Source organism: Podarcis melisellensis (assembly GCF_964234715.1).
Source record: "Podarcis melisellensis genome assembly, chromosome: 1".
NCBI classification, from domain to species: Eukaryota; Metazoa; Chordata; class Lepidosauria; order Squamata; family Lacertidae; genus Podarcis; species Podarcis melisellensis.
The window spans coordinates 117,881,753-117,901,098 of NC_138528.1; the positions used below are offsets into that span (position 1 = coordinate 117,881,753).

General features: G+C 42.2%; 1 protein-coding gene and 1 long non-coding RNA gene across 8 annotated transcripts in view; one reads left to right on the forward strand and one right to left on the reverse strand.

Moving 5' to 3' along the window:
- The first annotated feature begins 7,843 nt into the window (after positions 1–7,843).
- The window catches only part of GULP1 (GULP PTB domain containing engulfment adaptor 1), a 92,144-nt gene continuing 80,641 nt past the window's right edge, over positions 7,844–19,346 (forward strand). For 6 of the 7 annotated variants that reach the window (XM_081897726.1, XM_081897724.1, XM_081897728.1 and 3 more), the window contains exon 1: positions 7,844–7,969. The gene's annotated coding sequence lies outside the window, so the exon portion shown is untranslated. Of the gene's footprint in view, positions 7,970–10,565; positions 10,722–19,346 lie in introns of those variants that run through there. The other variant, XM_081897725.1, reaches the window with a different exon arrangement.
- Positions 12,108–18,316, reverse strand: LOC309363689. Its single transcript, XR_014165539.1, has 3 exons — positions 17,900–18,316; positions 15,848–15,986; positions 12,108–12,409 (listed from the first exon to the last, which is right to left on the reverse strand). It is a non-coding gene; the product is annotated as an uncharacterized lncRNA (long non-coding RNA).

Here is a 19,346-nt window from a genome sequence, read left to right on the forward strand (position 1 = left end):
GAAACAAATACATACCATATTTTTCGCTCTATAACACGCACCCGACCATAACATACACATAGTTTTTAGAGGAGGAAAACAAGAAAAAAATATTCTAAATGAAACAGTGGATGTATGATTTTTGTGGTTCATGCTGTGGCCAAAGGCATGTGATCTGACGGTGAGTTTGGGGTAGCCCAATGCAAAAATCCTGAGGATCCATGTGGATCCATGCTTTGTAACCACGTTTTTGCACCACTGCGGCCCCAGGCAATAGTGGGTGCGTGTTTCTTTGGGTGCAAGCTGTAGCCATGGACATGCTATGTGATCTGATGGTGAATTTGGGGTGACCCAGTGCAAAAATCCTGAGGATCCATGTGGATCCGTGCTTTGTAAGTGGGGAGGGAAGGAAAAGCACTCAAGGGACAAGGAACACGCGTGGGGTGGGTGGAGAAGGATGCTGTTAATAATGCAGAAGAGGGGTATAAGAGGAGAAGGTTCCTCTCCTCTCCCGCTTTGCTCCTTTAAAGGCTCTGCTTCTCTCCCTCCTCTGCAGCTCGCTGAAAAACTTTGCTACTATTTAGCCAGCTGAGTGGGGAGGAGAAGGGACAGAGAGTCTGCTTGCGAAAAACTTTGCTGCTATTTAGCGAGCTGTTCTCTCCCTCCTCCCCGGCTCGCTGAAAAAAACAGCTCCGGACTTGTGTAAGCGGCTCCTCGCCTCTCCCGCTTTGCTCCTTTAAAGCAAGCAGGCTCTCTGTCCCTCTCTCCTCCCCACTCAGCGGCTCTTTCCCCACTTTGCTATTTCAAAGTGAGCCACGGAGGAGGAAAGGAAGGGGAACCATGGATCCTCTGCTCACGACTGCAGCAGATCCCCCCGCCATCCGTAGGCATTCGCTCCATAACACGCACAGACATTTCCCCTTACTTTCTAGGAGGAAAAGAGTGAGTGTTATGGTGCAAAAAATATGGTACTTAAAATACCCACTAACAATTCCATCATAGTGTTAAAACATCCTCAATTAAAATATACAATAAAACAATTCAGTCAAAGAGTGTAATGTTTTTAATCTATGTAAGCCTAAAGCATACATCTGTACTGTATCCACTGTGCAAGGTGATAAAGTTATTCCTGGGGACTTTGATATGCCTAAAAGATCTCCTTGTAGCTTTGCTATAAGGAAGCTCCAGTACCAGGAATGTTCATATTCTTCTAAAAACTCTAAATGTGAGTGGTTCTCTTTGCTTTATTCTGTATGCTGAAGCTTGTGTGTTGTGATATGCTCGTCTGAAGGACAAGGATGTTAGACCTCTAGTAAAATTATCTTCCTATCTTCGTCCCGGCTGGGCCATTTGAGAAGAGATTTACTGTGGCTTTCAGTGACAGGAGGTGCATTTATAATTGCGATCACCAGCCAGATTGCTTCAGCCAAGGTTGAAATACATTTACATTTTGTAACCATTATCTGTAATCTGTTGTTATTGGCTTTAATGAAGGACATGTGCGGCGTGTCAGAACGTTACATGCAAAGGATGATTAGAAGACCTTTTTGCAGTGTAAGCTGCTACGCAGTATATCAGTCTCATTCGTCTGAGGGACACATTCATATTTTGAACTAATAGTTCTGCTAGAGTATCTGTGCTGCTTCTTTAACCACTTCCCAATTTTCTTTTTCTTTTTCTTTTTCTTTTTAAAGCAACCCATTGGCAGTATTGATGGTAGTGCATTCATTGCTACCGCTATCCTTACAGTAGTGTCTCATTGCTACACTGGGTAGCACATCAGTTGTAAAGGTATCAGGAAAGACCTAGTAGAGCATAAAGGTAAAGGACCCCGACAGTTAAGTCCAGTCATGAATGACTCTGAGGTTGCAACGCTCATCTCGCTTTACTGGCTGAGGGAGCTGACGTTTGTCTGCAGACAGTTTTTCCGGGTCATGTGGCCAGCATGACTAAGCCGCTTCTGGCAAAACCAGAGCAGTGCACGGAAACACCATTTACCTTCCCGCCAGGGTGGTACCTATTTATCTACTTGCACTTTGACATGCTTTTGAACAGCTAGGTTGGCAGGATTAGTTGTAGTTTCTGGGTCACCTTCAAAGGTAGCCCCAGGTAGAGTGCATTGCAGTAGTCCAAGCGGGAGATAACTAGAGCATGCATCACTCTGGTGAGACAGTCCGTGGGCAGGTAGGGTCTCAGCCTGTGTACCAGATGGAGCTGGTAGACAGCTGCCCTGGGCACAGAATTGACCTACACCTCCATGGACTCCGAGGCTGCGCACCTGGTCCTTCAGGGCCACAGTTACCCCATTCAGGATCAGGGAGTCCTCCACGCCTGCCTGCCTCCTGTCCCCCCAAAACAGTACTTCTGTCTTGTCAGGATTCAACCTCAATCTGTTTAGCTGCCATCCACCCACCGACCCTCTCCAGGCCATTTCCAGTATTATTTAAGAACTTACATATTCATCTGCTTCTTTGTTTCATGCTGTTGGTGTGCACTTAAATGCTGAATGGCTTGGTTGTCGATGGCTGCAGTGATGAAAATCAGCCACTGATTCTCATCATTGCAACCTCACTGCAATATTTATTATATTCGAAGATAGCATTGTGTGATGTACAGCTTACTTCAGCTTCCTTGTTCTGTGAAATAACAACTTTTAAGAGGAAGCCAAGGTGTGACACAATGCTTGTTTTGATAACGCAGTATCAAACCACAAATAGGAATGTAGGAATGTAGCACCACAAATAGGAATGTAGTGCCTTTCTTTTTCAGTGAAAGTAGAAGCCTCATTGTTTAGACCTTACATTATTGTCTCTTTGAGCAATGCTCCAAAACACAGTGCTCAAAAACTTTTCTGGTCCTTTTTTCTTCCAGTTAGGGCTTCAACAGCACCTGTTTCTTGTGGAAAGGTGGCAACTTAATTGGTTGCTGGGACTATTTAGTTAAGCTAGTTAAGCTTAATCACCTAGTTAAGCTTCTTGTCAGAAGTCCACATTTCTTTGGCAATAGAACTTTTGACTTAGATTTCCAGGCTGATCTGTGCTTGTAGCATTCTCTGCCCCTGCTTACCCCCGCCCCCAAACTCTGCTTGTCCTGCTTTTCTACAAGTTGCTTGTCTCAGAAAAAAACCAACTATATCTAACAGCCTGCTTGCATTTTTCACTTCTGTCTACAACAACTAACGTCATATAGGAAATCAGGGTTATGTAGGACTTGTATTTGAATTCTAGTGCCGTAAATGAACAGTTTGGATTAGTGATATGCATCTCCCCAGTTTGATGTGGAAAGGACCGGACTCAAATGAGATCATTTAGGCAATTTGAATCATGCCTGAATTCATCTCATTTAGGTCTGGCCCCATTCCAAGCGGACAGCTCATCATGTTCCCAATGATGTCATCAGACGCATGATGGGGATTGGAAAACTTGCTATCCCTCCTTTCCCAAGCTTAATTACTGCAGCTGATATACTGCGAAGACTGGCGTTCTGCTTTTACTTGGTCAACAGAGCAGTGCCTTCTGCTTAATACGTTTCAGACTCAGGCCATGGATTTGAGGAAACTTTGTTGGGAAGGCACACTTTTCTGGTGTGGATTTGAATGCGGCTGCCTATTCCCCATGCCCTGACACATGCACCTGGAGCACGTCACCATTGAGGGAGGATTTGAACTTAAGACCTACGGTTTGAAGTCCAACGTTGCGTTATGTTGTATGATATAATAGCTACAAATCCTTCCAGCTGACTAAACAGCAAGTATAACACTCTTGTGTTCGTTTATCAGGAGCAGGACTGTCATAATGATGAAATGGTGTAAGAGAAACCACACATTGCAGCCCCATCTCCATCTTTCAAAAAGCCATGCATATTTGGTATCTGCATGATATACATCATTAAATACATGGTGTAGGGTTACGAAGACATAATGAAAATAAGTGAGATAAATGTGTGTGATTAACGAAACTGACTTTCTTCTGGCTCGGCACAATAAACACATAACACAATTTTTTATTCTTTTTTTAAAAAAGAATTATGCGTCAAGATACACTATAGATATCTTGAACCTCTTGAACTGTTTTGTTTGTAACATCTATATAGAGTCGTACCTTGGTTTTCAAACAGCTTAGTTCTCAAACATTTTGGCTCCCGAACATCGCAAACCTGGAAGTGACTGTTCTGGTTTGTGAACGATTTTTGGAAGCTGAATGTCCGACGGGACTTCCGGGGCTTCCGATTGGTTGTAGGAGCTACCTGCAGCCAATCAGAAGTCGCGCTTGGGTTTTCAAACATTTTGGAAGTCGAATGGACTTTCAGAACAGATTCCGTTTGACTTCCAAGGTATGACTCTACTGCCTTTTATCCAGGATTTGAAGGCAGTGTACAAAAAGGCAGCAAGTGAAGCAGTAACAAAGACATTCAAAATAACCAGCAGATAAAACACAATAAGGTTATGATATACTTCTCAAAATGTTTTGAATTGCCTTCACACATAGCATTAGTTATACTATGGAATTCGTTAGCACAAGACGTAGTGATAGCCATCAACAGTGCAGAACCAGAGATACTCGACACATGATTATAATTCAGTTGCAATGTCAAATTCCAGTTCAGATGCTCTAGAACTCAGGGGATGCAGAAGTTGGCCCCTCCTATAAAACAAAAAGGGGGAAAACTCCAACTCTTAATGCTTAAATACCATTGCTGTTCATATTCCTGAATAAGTCCATTAAAAATATGCAAAAGAAATGAATAGGAATTCTCAAGTGCTTATTTTCTCTCTCTTATAAAATAGGATTTTAAGAACAATATTTACCTTGAAGTTCTTATTAATTAAAAAAAAAAACAGGTACAAGAATGTTTGGAACCATTATAGCATAGGTAGTACATTGTGGGTGTTAAGGGAAATAGTTAATGAACCTATTGTTACTGCTGGCAATTATGAAATGTCATGGAAACCATGGTGCTCAAAGGCCAAGTAACAGCATTGCTTGGATTCAACATGAGTCCTCAGGGGAGAAAAGCAATTGTCTTGATAAGTTTCACTTGCCTTTAAATAAACTAATTAGAATCTGTATGCACGTACTGGACAAGGAAATGAGTTCTAGCAGACATCCCGCTAAGACATGATTTTCAGCAGGGTCCCCCAACTTCCCAAAGGAGCTTTTTAGGGGTTTGGGGGCTGCAATGTGGGTGATAAGACTGGAGAAGAAAGCCCCCTTCTGTGAAGTTACAATGGTTCATGGTTGGGGGGGGGTGAAAGAAGCTATGCTATGACATATTTTAGAGGAAATGCTGTCTATGATAGCACCAGCCCATTAAAAACCAAGAATGGACTCCCCCCCCCCCATTTATCTTCTGGAAACTATTGTACACAATAGTGTGCAATAACTATTTAACACAAACTTGGAACATATATGAAATTCTGGATGTGTGTATATGAACATACAACATGTGTACATGTGAGTCCAGATGCACACATTGTAATGTGTGGTTGCAATAGTTTCAGATGGGAATGTATATTTGAACAAAGTGATGTTGGGATATCTCAACTTGTGTGTTCATTCCAGTGTTTTTTCATGTGCAGATTATTTTAATTCACCTGCTGATTATTATTTTTCCTAATGGAAAATACATTTGAATGAACAGTTCAGAGTAATTTCAAGATAGCAATTTCCATTTTGGAAATGTAACTTGGCTTGTTACCTTGGCATCCTTAAGTGCCCTGTATAACTTTTATCCTGGCTAGAAGAAGCAGACTGTATTATGCAATATAGTAAGAATTGTAGAACAAATCATATAAAATAAGAATTTGCACAATTTATTTAGGCTGTGTATTCAAGTCTTCCTCGCTGCAGAATTTAGTTTACCCTAGTGCAAAATTCCTGCTCCCCAAGGGATAGAACTCTTCAATGTCATCAGTAGAACAAGTAAAAGGAATTAGTGTTCTGGACTCATAGACATTTTCTATATTGGTATTCTCTGTGTTGCTGTTACCCATTTGAGAAAGAAATGTAGAATTCTCTTTCCAATAAAAACCTGTCAGAAAGTTTAAAGAGGATACAAGTGCTATGTGTAAAAGTCTAGAAATTGGCAAACTTTCAAAGATTGTCGTCAAAATTCATCAGGGTTCTCTCCCACCCTTCACCCTCCACAAACTGGAAGAACCTGGATATGTTTTGTGAGCCAATTGAAGGGAAAATGCTCCCGCTTGCAAACCCTTCCCTATCAACTCCCACAGTTAGTCTTCTGCAGTCACTTACCTGACAAATGCTGGCAAGCAGATGTGCAGGGAGAAGAAAGGAATATGGTTTGCCCTTTCCTCCCTCCTTCTCAGTGTCCCTAATCCATAGTGGGTGGCACTGCACCCTGATGGGCTGCAAAACCTGGCGATCATAGGAGAAGTAATTTCAAAACTGCTGTCTTTGGCGTGGTCCACCAGGTGTGGCATCCTGGCATGCTGTTTATGTATCCTATCAAGCAGGGGAGCGGTTGGCGCTGTGGTCTAAACCACGGAGGCTCTTGGGCTTGCCAATCAGAAGGTCGGCGGTTCGAATCCGCACAATGGAGTGAGCTCCTGTTGCTCTGTCCCAGCTCCTGCCAACCTAGTAATTTGAAAGCACACCAGTGTAAGTAGATAAATAGATACCGCTGCGGTGGGAAGGTAAACTGTGTTTCCATGCACTCTGGCTTCCATCACGGTCTTCCGTTGTGCCAGAAGTGGTTTAGTCATGCTGGCCACATGACCTGGAAAGCTCTCAGTGGACAAACACTGACTCCCTCAGGCTGAAAGGGAGATGAGCGCCGCAACCCCATAGTCGCCTTTGACTGGACTTAACCATCTAGGGGTCCTTTACCTTTTTACCTATCAAGTGAGGAAGGAGTAGTAGTAAAACACCCTCTTTCTCTGTGCTCCGATGTTATGGGTCTGTTCAGGGGGTTGGCAGGGGTTGGCCAATTAGAATACAGATTCTAATTCTATTTCACATGTCTCTGGCAGGGACTTGGCAGAGACATGTGAAATAGAAGGTAGAAAATTTTCTTTGGCTCATATTTTGATCCAAGCTGAATATTGAGTTATTATTTGCATTTATTAGTCACTAACTTTGATCTCAACCCTAACTCAAGAGAACGTCATTCGTAGTAAAGTCCTGCTCCTTATCTTTCTGCTCAAAGCTCCTGTCACAGTACCCTCACATAATTGAAACATAATCCTCTGCAATTCAGACCAATTTCTTGCAATAGACCAGGGTGGTATTTTTAATTTCCACGTCATCACAATAGTACTTCTGAATGTACTTGGGTTTTTATGATATGTCCCTACCTCCACAAATGCAACTCTTATCACTCTTACCATTTTTCAGAGGGATAATAATGTTTCATTGAAATGTTCCGGCTAGCTTTATTTTAAGCATAATAATGTTCAACCATCTGCTTTTAAGGCTAAGGGTATATAGGCAAGAGAGATGCTTGCCACCCAAAACATGTCACTTATATTTCCATGGGCTTTGGTTACTATTTTCTTTGCCCATATTTTTCCAAAAAGCAAGAGACCAAGGGTATGGTTCTCTGTGTTCTGCATGTCTACTTCCTAACAAAACTAATCTGAGTGGATCATCTATAGATGGAGCAAGAGAATATTTTTTTAGAGTTAACGTTCCCTGAAATATTAGACAAAAAAGCTTCAGTGGGTAGGGCAATCCAGCCTCTTTTGTGCTGTGAGTTATCTTCCGGCCTTTCAGTGTGTGCAAGCATTCTGAAGGCAATTAATAATGCCTAGCATCTTCAGTCTCAAGAGGAAAAAGGGGGGGGCTTTGTTTTCTTTGGTGGCACACTAGCTTTTCAGCTGATGTTTCTTATTTCATTCTTTCAGCACATTCAACATAGAAGACGTTAGAATACAGCGCCATGAGGACAAACATGTTGACAAACAAGTGATTTGTTTCCCATGAAAACAAGTTGCTGTTCTGATCCTTGGTGAAAATTTGGACCCATCACGGTAAGAGTTTAACGTTTAACCATTTGTTAATGGGAGCAGTACAAGTGCTGCAACACTAGAAGTCATCACATGGTGTGAACTTTTAAAACGACTGCTGTGACCTTGTCAGACAAAATTGTAAATGAAACTGATCCATCTTTGGACTGGTGCACACGATATATTGTTCTTTTAATTACATATAACTGGATGTGTGAACTTTCTTCTTTAGGAAAAATATTGTATTTGGAATAGTATGGATGACAGGAAAGTTTTGATCCATGCTTTTGGATCTTTCTTGGCTGTTCCCCAATCGCATGTCGTCATTTTATACTGCCATTGAATGATGATCATGCAGATGTAATTTGCCCTTTAATCAGATTCTTTTTTTTTTACTGTTCTAGAGACATTGAATCAGCACCAATAGAAATGAGATGGAAAGTTTTAAAAAGCCTCTTGAAAAAATGTTACTATTATGAATAAATGGTATCTCAGATGTTTCCATTTGCCTTGATGGAATGTATCTCCAGAATGTATCTTCCATTTGCCTTGAAGCATGTATCTCCAGAGTTCAGATTTTGGTCAGCTTTCTACTTAGTATAAAAGCGAATACTATTTATGTAGCCCATCCTAAATCATGGTCTTAATTAAAAGAACGACAGGAGAATATTATGTATTAAATTTCATGGGTGACTCATTTTTCCCCATAACTTTTTTATATCAATAACACTAATTTTTTATTCTTGTTAACTTTTAATTTTGGAATGAATCACAAATATGATTCATAAGTGTAAACCTTTGGCCTGACCACTGGCAGTAGGACAGTAGGAAGGGCCAGATTTTGGGTTCTATTGGTGGTCACAAGGCAGCTGTTTCCCCATTCACAAGCCCAAACTGCAGTTTTAGAACGATGCACTTTTGTGGTAAAGGGGTCCATCTTGCAGGAATTAGGGTTCAACAGTCTTTTTCACTTTACCATGGTGAGTGGGAGGCCAGACACTGGTGAGTGAAGTGAGGCTGAGATGTCTTCTGAACCAAAAAGCTATAGAGGAGGTGGGATGAACACTGCCCCCTCTTCAGACTTCAAAACTCACCCAAAGCCTGGAATTCATTTTGGCTTTGTGCCCGCTGGGCACAATTGCAGAAATTCCACATTTTGTATCACGTGATGTAAACTCATCAAAACATCTTTCAGGCAGAGCAGGCTGAAGCACTTTCCTCTCTAGCTTTGAACTGGAGGAGACTAGAAGCATATGGGCTTGCCTCTATGCTTGACGGGTGCTCTGTGCACCTGATCAGAAGCTGAGGTTGTGCAAGCCAAAGCTCTTTTTCCTGCCTTCAGCTCTGAAGTGGGAGCAGAATCCTTCTCCATGTCTCCAAGCTTTATCCAGAGCAGAAGATTTCCCCCTGATCTCATGCTGCACTTCGGAGGTATAACGGGGCCAGAGTATGGGGTCTGTGTGTGCCTTGGTGACAACTATTTTTGTTTGGTCAGCTTGCGATGACAACACTCTCATTCTAGGGCTACACTTGGGCTACTGTTTTGTGCTCTGGTAGCTCTACTGCAGATCAGATGAACCTAGAATATGCATCAGTTTTGGGGGCCTCTTCCATTCATTCAGTTAATGTGCATAGGTAAAGGTAATGGTAAAGGACCCCTGAACAGGTAGGTCCAGTCAAAGGTGACTATGGGGTTGCGGTGTTCATCTTGCTTTTCAGGCCGAAGGAGCCAGCGTTTGTCCACAGACAGCTTTCCAGATCACATGGCCAGCATGACTAAACTGCTTCTGACACAACGGGACACCATAATGGAAACCAGAGTGCACGGAAATGCCATTTACTTTTCCACCATAGCGGTACCAATTTATCTACTTGCACGGATGTGCTTTCAAACTGCTAGGTTGGCAGGAGCTGGGACAGAGCAACAGGAACTCACCCCGCCACGGGGATTCAAACCGCCAACCTTCTGATCTGCAAGCCCAAGAGGCTCAGTGGTTTAGATCACAGTGCCACCTGCATCCCTTTACCTTTACCTAATATGCATATGACAGTGGGGTTGACATGATGGCAGAAGACTCGCATGTTTCGTTCCTTTGCATGTATGTAACATGAATATGCCCATATGAGCTTATATAGGCACAGGGATGGCTCCATGCATTGAGAGTTCGCTGTGGAAGGTTTGTGTACCTGTTTGTGTGTCTGCATGAGATTGCTTGCAAAGTAGTGAGAATCCGTCACCCTGAAAATCAATAAAAAGAATTGGCAAGCAAAGAGAATCTGTCACCCTCATTACATTGTCCAGAGGAGCATCAATAACATCCAAACAGAACAACAGTCTTTCTACCTTAAAGGCTCTGGGGGGTCAGTTCTCCACAATTGGGCATTTAGTGAGGTGTTGAACAAAGGGGACACATGCCAGAGTGCTGACAGCCTTTCTGAAGTCCATGCAGAATGGAAATAAATGGCAGCTTCTGAACCGGCAGTGCCTCAGTTGTCTGAACAGAAAAACTCTTGGCTTTCTTAGCCATTCTTTTCGCTAGGCCTACCTTCTCCTGTTGCTAGGCGACAGCTCACAGTGGCTGTTATTTCTTGAAGGCTTACATAACTGTATGGGAGTGAATTACTATGCTAGATAAAGTGTTCCAGTTCCTGTGAAGATACCAGTCCCCTCTGCAACTCGGTGTTTTGTTTTGTTTTAAAAAATTGCTCTCTTCTTTGCCCATGCTGATCCATTGTATGTCTATAGACCTCTAAACAGATTGTAATCCATCTACAGGTAAAAGTTTTCTACACCACCTATTGGTTTGTCCCCACTTTTCCTGAAAGTTTGACCATCAATCTCTGTCTTCGGGTTACATTCTTAACTAAAATCTGTGTGGGAAATTGGACTAGCAAGGCTCTTCTATCATAAACTTGCAAAGAGGTTGTAACTTGTGAGAAGAAACTTCTATATATGTATACTGAAGGTTGTGGTTGTTGTTTTTCCTGTGACGGAAAAGTCTGCTTAAAATGCTGAACTGAACTGAATTTATGGCCATTAATATAATATCCATAATTAGGCCTTTAATTCCCCAACCCCTGCTCTTCATTGAGGAAAAAAATCTGAGTTCAAAAAATAAGGCTGAAAACACATTTTTCCTGAGCTGGCATCTAGTTGATTTCTCATCAAGCCTTTATTTTCAATGCCCCCCATGTTTCTTCTGTACCATCTAACAACTCATTTATTTTATTTTTCAAACCCAAGAAAAGGGCAATCACTGCAGCACCATAGCTTCCTTGTAATGTTGAAATACAAGTACTGAAAATTTGTTGTTGTTATAGTCATTAACACTGATATTTTGCAAAGCTCTGGGAAACTCAAGCAACTTCTTCTCTGCTTCTCCCATGTTGTATTTAACTTGGGTAGAGCTACTGGACTTAGAAGACAGATAAAGGCTGTGTACTGGATTTCCCCTTCTCAGCTTTGGAAAGCAACACACATGAGTTGCGTGACTCCATCAAGGTGAGAGAAGGCTTGGGAGAAGGGGAGAAGGAATCTGCTTCTCTTGTTCAGAGTCTGACAGATCTTTTGCAAAATACAATCCTCTCTAGCTTCTGAAACTCTAATGACTGGAACAAACAATATAAAAAGCCTCCATCAATTACATTTCACTATAAAAGATATTTGCAAGAGGTGGAGACCTTTCCTCCTTTCCGTACATTTCCAATTCCCCCCTTCAACTTACGTAGACAGACATTGCTGGTCTTGAGATTAAGCACAATATATTAAATGCAGGCGTATCAGTTGGAAAATTCATTTTCTGATGAGGTCCTCATGAACATTTTTAGAATGAATGTCTCACAATAAACACATATAGTATGTGATATACACAAATTTGCAAACAATTTCCCCTAACATAATGCATGTTTGTATGCTGTTTTCACTAAAATATATGTTTTTATGCAGACATTACCAAGTATTTGCAGTTTTGTACATGTTATTTGGTTGTAGAGCGGCATTGCAAAATTGAGATAAGTGCAAATTTCAAAAGACAACTGCAGTTTGGTTCACATATTGTCTCAGGAAGTGTGAGTTGAGTAGATTTGCATTTAAATGCAATCTGAATCAAATTCTCTGCCTCAAACACATCCCAATTCCTGCTCCCAAACCGCCACTGTAATTTTGCTTGCAGCTGAGAATTGAAGAATGATGTCTTGGCAAAGCTAAGGAGTCCAAATGTGGAAGGAGCCCAAAACCCTCTTATTTCCTCCATCCCTTCTTAGTTTTCTTAAGTAATTTAGAATGTTTGAATGGAAAGCATTGGATTTTGTGACTTTTATTTGGAGCTGAGTACAAATATTGGGGATAAAACAGGGTGGGCACTTTTGGGTTCGGTAGATGATTGATTGTGGGTAGAGGTCAACTGGGTAATTGTTTTGTGAGCAAGGGACTCGCCAAGCCTGGCAGTAGCAGACAGAGATCACCTAAAATGAAATCATAAATGTTTCCTGTTACAACCGTTATATTGTTTTCCTAGCTATACGATCAGATAAAGGCTTTAGATTTTGCAAGCTGGGATAGTTTCAAGCTACGTCCATAGACGGTGTGAGGAGGCAGTTCACTTGTGTCCATGGAGTTGTATTAGGGAGAGGTTTTGTTTCCTGGACTGATGGAGATCAATGCCTAGTTTGCAGCCATCATTTTGTGCATCATTGCCGCTGATAGAGATGCAACCTCTGGGGTTTGGCTGCCCGTTTACGACAAGGTGACTGATGCCTTTCATGTTTGTCTTGTAAAAAAAGCACACGTTTCAGCTGAAGAAAAGGACACAAGCACTGTGCAAATACTCCACAATTCACATGCACTATTGACTGTTTTATTTGTTTTATTCGTTTAGGAGGATGGTTTCAACACAGTTTTCTTTAAACCTCCCTTTGTAGAAGTTTTAAGTCAAGCTTTGCAGCTAATTTTGTTACAGGTTTTGTAGATCATCTTGCTGTAGGTTTTTTTTTGTCCATTTTCCATTGCTTATTAAGCTCTTTCCACATACATACCAAGGCAATTTACAAAATATAAGAAAAACTGATTGACTGCTGCTGTGTGGCCATTTCTGTGCTCATTTGATTTATTAGCCTCAATCTGGCCAGCAGGTGCTTGTTCTGAAGAATAAAGGCTCAATAATTATTGGAGAAATAAAGAATATTAGCGGTTCATGCTTTTGATTTGACCCTTCAGAAGTTGTATATGGCTGTTAATAAGCTAACAAAGAACAATTCATGATGGGGTGTAAACTTAGTAGGGGTTGGGTCTCTAGAGTATCCCTATATCATTTCCAGTTAATATAATTTCTTATTTCTAATTAATTGTACTTCCCATGACTTATCAATGGCAGATTTTGGGTATTAAAATTTCAGCGGTACCCTGTGTGATGCCCACCCCACCTCTCGCCTTCTGTTCTGTGGGGCTGCCCCCTTTGGTACCCTCTCAGCTCAGTGCCCAGTGTGGGCAATCTTCCCTAAACCACACTTCCCTAAATTTACCTCTGGTCTTATGATATAAGGTCATAGGTACTTTGCTAAAGCAGCTGGGGAGAGGGATAACATATGCAGAACCACTTTTGGAGCTAAGAACAGGGAATGTAGATAAAACTGTAGGAGTCATCATTGCTTAAGGTTATTATTTTAGAGTCTACTTCCAAACTAACTCAAGTCAAATAATTAATAATAAGGCGCTGTGGGTTTAAACCACAGAGCCTAGGACTTGCTGATCAGAAGGTTGGCGGTTCGAATCCCTGCAATGGGGTGCGCTCCCATTTCTCAGTCCCTGCTCCTGCCAACCTAGCAGTTCGAAAGGACGTCAAAGTGCAAGTAGCTAAATAGGTACCGCTCTGGTGGGAAGGTAAACGGCGTTTCCATGTGCGGCTCTGGTTTGCCAGAAGCGGCTTAGTCATGCTGGCCACATGACCCGGAAGCTGTACACCGGCTCCCTCGGCCAATAAAGCGAGATGAGCGCTGCAACCCCAGAGTTGGCCACGACTGGACCTAATGGTCAGGGGTCCCTTTACCTTTACTTTATGTATAAGATGCCCCCTATTTGGGGGGACTGGAATTTCAGAAAACGGAGGGAGATGGCAAAAAGTTGCTGCGCTTTTTTGGGAAAGGATTGCTCAGAGTTGTTTAAGGAGGAACGCTGAAAACCACTCACCCAGACGCATCGCTCACCCCGTTGCAGGGATTCGAACTGCTGGCCTTCTGATCAGCAAGTCCTAGGCTCTGTGGTTTAACCCACAGCGCCACCCGTGTCCCGTCTTATAGACGGAAAAGTACTGTAAATATAATGCTGTTAGTAAGTTGTTGTTTTTAATGCAGGCACTTGGTAGCAGCGAAGAGTTCTAGCTCCTGGTATTTCTGCAGAAGTTATTGATTCTTTGTCGCATAAAGCATTCTCACATAAAAAGGGCAAATAGACTCTTGTGAAGTCTCTTTGCAAAATGCATGAAGAACTCGGTTGATTCCCCCCTCCTCCTTTCTTCATCCACGTGGGCCTTATTTCATTGCTATAGCAAAAGATTGCTTTTTTCTTTTTCTTCTGAAGAACTTGTTTTCTTAGAAAGCTGGTTTTGTTACCAGAGTCTTCCTGTTAATGGTATTAGAAGTGATTTCTTGGTGCAATGACAAACAGTGGTCTGTAATTTCGAGGGAAATGAGACTGCTGATGTCGCCATAGCACAGTATTGCATGACATAACCTCATTTCTACATTTCCTAACGGTGAAGTGAGGATGCCTGAGTCAGCAATAAAATTGTAGGTAAAGTAAAGGTGCTCCCAGTATTCCTTTGAAAGTTCTAGTGGCTTGCCAGAGCCAGAGTGTATAACAACTTAAACACAAAAAGAAGCTTTTGCTCTGTCATGATCCAAAGGGTTGTTTCAGTTTGTTTAGTATTGTCATGAGCCTGAGGGCTGCTCCATTTTGTTTTCTGGGGGTTGGTGTGGCATAAAATCAATACCAGTGTGGAGAGACTGGGAGCAGGAAACTAGCAAATTAGTAGAGCCACAAATAAGTATGAATAAAGGACATGAGGATATGGAGATAAATATGTGTGTGTATATGACTTGGCAGAAACCTCGCTTAAAACTATTGCTGTCTAGAGGATGTAAAAAGTAAAGGTAAAGGTACCCCTGACCATTAGGTCCAGTTGCAAACGACTCTGGGGTTGCGGCGCTCATCTCTCTCTATGGGCCGAGGGAGCTGACGTTTGTCCACAGACAGCTTCCGGGTCAAGTGGCCAGCATGACTAAGCCACTTCTGGAGAACTAGAGCAGCACATGGAAATGCTGTTTACCTTCCCACCAGAGTGGTACCTATTTATCTACTTGCACTTTGACGTGCTTTTGAATTGCTAGGTTGGCAGGAGCTGGGACTGAGCAACAGGAGCTCACCCCGTCACAGGGATTTTGAACCGCCGACCTTCCGATCGGCAATCCCTAGGCTCTGTGAAAAAGGCCCAAGAATTACCTCAGTGGCCTTGGGTTGTCTCCAAAGTAGCACGAGTGGAAGACAGCTTGTGCAACAGGTACAGTGGAACCTTGGCTGTCAAATTCTTCGTAAGCCGACCACCGACAACCCAGAAGTGAATGCTTCTGAGGTGTGTTTCTCCATTTTTAAAAAAGGAATTTGCCAACCGGCAACTGCGCCTCGATTGTTGAAAATTTTGGAAGTCAAACAGTCTTCTGGAACAAATTATGTTCAACAACTGAGGTTCTACTGTATTTCTCTCCCCCCCACCCCCGTGGCGACCGAAAAGCTTTTTCAGATTGTGGGGTCAACCTACTGAACACTGGGCTGTGTTACACAGAGGGGAGCACCTGAAATTGGGTGAAAGACACTTGCGCCGCCTGAAATGAAGGCAAAATTAAACAAACCTCCTTGTCTGACAGATGAAGATAAGATGACAAACAGCTGTCCCAAGTAGCAGTCACAAAATCCCTCTGGGCATGCTCAAGTCCTTGGGCACATTTATAATACTGCTCAGGATCCCAGTCTTCATCTGTCAAAGGTGCTCTGCTCAAGTGAAAATAAATACAGTGGTACCTCGGGTTAAGAACTTAATTCGTTCTGGAGGTCCGTTCTTAACCTGAAGATGTTCTTAACCTGAGGTACCACTTTAGCTAATGGGGCCTTCTGCTGCTGTGCTGCCACCGCGCGCGATTTCTGGCCTCATCCTGAAGCAAAGTTCTTACGCTGAGGTATTATTTCTGGGTCAGCAGAGTTTGTAACCTGAAGCGTCTGTAACCCGAAGCGTCTGTAACCCAAGGCACCACTGTAATTGCATTGTTCAAATGATTATGTCCTCATATCCTGTGTCATTCTGTAAAATATCTTGTATCATTTTGTTCGCTGTTGAGAAAAATCTACATACAGTCATACCTCGGGTTGAAGTTGCTTCAGGTTGAGCGCTTTCGGGTAGCGCTCTGCGGTGACCCGGAAGTAACGGAACATGCTACTTCTGAGTTTTGCCGCTTGCGCATGTGTAGACGGTCAAAATGACGTCATGCACGGAAGCGGTGAATTGCAGCCCACGCATGTGCAGATGCGGGTTGCATTTACTTCAGGATGCGAATGGGGCTTTGGAACGGATCCTGTTCATATCCAGAGGTACCACTGTATACTACATGGCCTTTTGTGGCTGCAGATGCACTGCATTCGAAGCACAGTTCTGTTTTTCAGAAACAAATTCCAGAAGTTTCATTCTCAAGGCAAAAACCCAAGGCTCCTTAACTAAAGTAATCTATTTTCCTTTTGTTTGCTGCCTTCTCCCCCATATTGTTGTGCTATAAAATATGTTGCCAAAATTTGGTTTGAATTATAACAGAGTGGTGCTCAGCATTTCGATGAATTTCTTCAAGCAGTCTACTTCAATATGTATAAAAATGGCTATATGCTAAAGAGAAAATTCTCTTGAGATGATCCAATGAACATTTCTGTTCTTACATGGCATGCCAATAAATTGTAGGGAATGTTAACCAGGAGCTAAAATGTTCCAAGAAGTTACAAAGCAGCTATTTGAAATATCGATGTTATCTGTTTTAAGCCTGACATAAGTCTTAATCATCTGATTTTGTGTAATTATCTAAATAAACTTTGTTGGTGCTTTGAACAACTCCAGCTTTTTAAGTGCAAGATAGAAAATTGTTTTCTTATCTCCATAATGGCACCATGGGTCCCAAACCTTTTTTGTTGTTGCTGTTCTGGAAAATTAATCAACCTGAAACATAAAATGCGGTGTTGAATGCCTCTCAGCATTTGCCTCATTGCGTTGGTTCTTTCAGCGTGTTGTAAATTCAACAAATTTATAGAATTTGAAGGGTCTACAAACAGAATTCCCAAGTCAATAAGCTGGAAAGCACAAGGAGCCATTTTACAGTCTCTCCAGTGGCAATCTGAGTATGATCAGAAGAAATAAAACATGCAGTGCAAATGCTGCTGGAAGTTGTCTACTGAGGGCTCACCCATGTTTACATTTTGCCCTACACTTTCTAGGTACAGGTCAGCAATTTCTTGATTCATGTCTAGTCATTTCCACCTTCCCCACCACTTTTCCTAGGAAAGCCAGCTCTTTAACGCTGAACCAGAACAAGCAGGATTTTGGTTTTTCTGCAGAGACATGGTGTGGGTTTTTTTTTTTTTGCAGGGAAAGTGCCAGGGTAGGGGGAAAAGGGCTTGGACGGAGTTTTATAGTGTGGACCTGTACAGAGAGAGAGAGAGAGAGAGAGAGAGAGAGAGAGAGAGAGAAGTGTGGATGAGCCCTGAGAGTTCATGGATGGCAGGGAAGCAGTACTCCATCATGCCTGAAATTTAGGAAAGTCTAAGCCCAGCTTACGATCTAGGTTGGGGGAGTTCATTGAAAGAGTTTCCAAAAGAAGTCAGGCAGCACACCGTCATCTCTGTAGCATCTCGTTTTCTGAATCACTTACTTTGAAGTAGCATCTCCAGTACTTTGAAGTAGCATCTCCAGAGAGCCAGTGTGGTGTAGTGGTTAAGAGCGGTAGACTCGTAATCTGGGGAACCGGGTTCGCGTCTCTGCTCCTCCACATGCAGCTGCTGGGTGACCTTGGGCCAGTCACACTTCTCTAAAGTCTCTCAGCCTCACTCACCTCACAGAGTGTTTGTTGTGGGGGAGGAAGGGAAAGGAGAATGTTAGCCGCTTTGAGACTCCTTCGGGTAGTGATAAAGCGGGATATCAAATCCAAACTCCTCCTCCTCCTCCTCCTCCTCCTCCTCCTCCTCCTCCTCTTTTTCTTCTTCTTCTTTATCTGGGTTTGGGAACCATGCAACTGGTGAGAAACAACATCAGTTATCTATTTTAACATATTTATCTGCAGCAGTTCATTTAGATAATAAGAGTGATAGGCAGAATGCAAACAGAATGCAGTATGAGAAAATGAACATTAAAAATTAAACCACAGAAACACCGAAAAGAACTGTCTGGAACAATATCATCCCCCACCCAAAGAAAAGAAAAGAAAAGAAAAGAAAAGAAAAGCCAGGTTCATTTCTTTTCTGAGCAAAGGTAAAGTTCTGAAGCATGATTAAATAGAGCATACATAGCCTCTCAGCATGGGTAACTTGTACAACTGATCTTAACATATTAGATAAGGGACGTTTTTCAAGTGAGAGTGTGATTTTATACAGAGTTGAGCTCCAGAACGATTCACTTGGGAAGGCTATCGCTTGAATGGTATTAAGTAATAGAAGAACAAGGTGTCTAATTTTCACTTTCCTAATTTTGTGCACTCTTGCATTTTTATTAAAAGATAACTATAGTGCTGGAGTTTTGCAGTTTGACTTCCGTTTGAGTTTTTCTGTGAAGGCCTTGTTGCAAGAGTAATCTGAACTCATCGACTTCTTTAGTTCTACTTCCAAAAGTTTACTCACTTTTCAAGAAATGCATGTCAAGCTGGCTGTTGCTGCTTCCTTTTCTCCCCCTCTCTCACTTCTTTCAAAGATACAAAATTCTTCTGAAAATCTTTCCCTGAAACTTTATGTGGGATGCCGCACACAGAGCCTGATGCAATTCCCACAGAGGCAAAGCAAGTCTGCGTGCATAGATCTCACTCCATTGAATTACCCCCTGGCAACGCCTTCATACTTCACAACGGGCAGAAAACCAAAGTCAGTCTGTTCGGCTGCTGTAGTGCACTGTGCTTGGTTGTCTTCTAAAGTTTCACTGAACATCACAGTGATACCTAGTGAATATAATAACTTAGAAGTCAAGCCAGAGAAAGAGAAAAATATGGGAACACTGATCTGCTGAACCGGCAAAGATCAAATGAAAATGTGTGGGTTTCTTGTTTGTTTTTTAAAATGCAACTTAAAGTTACTTTCGATTATAGCAACTACGAAATCATTTAGGTTGCGATT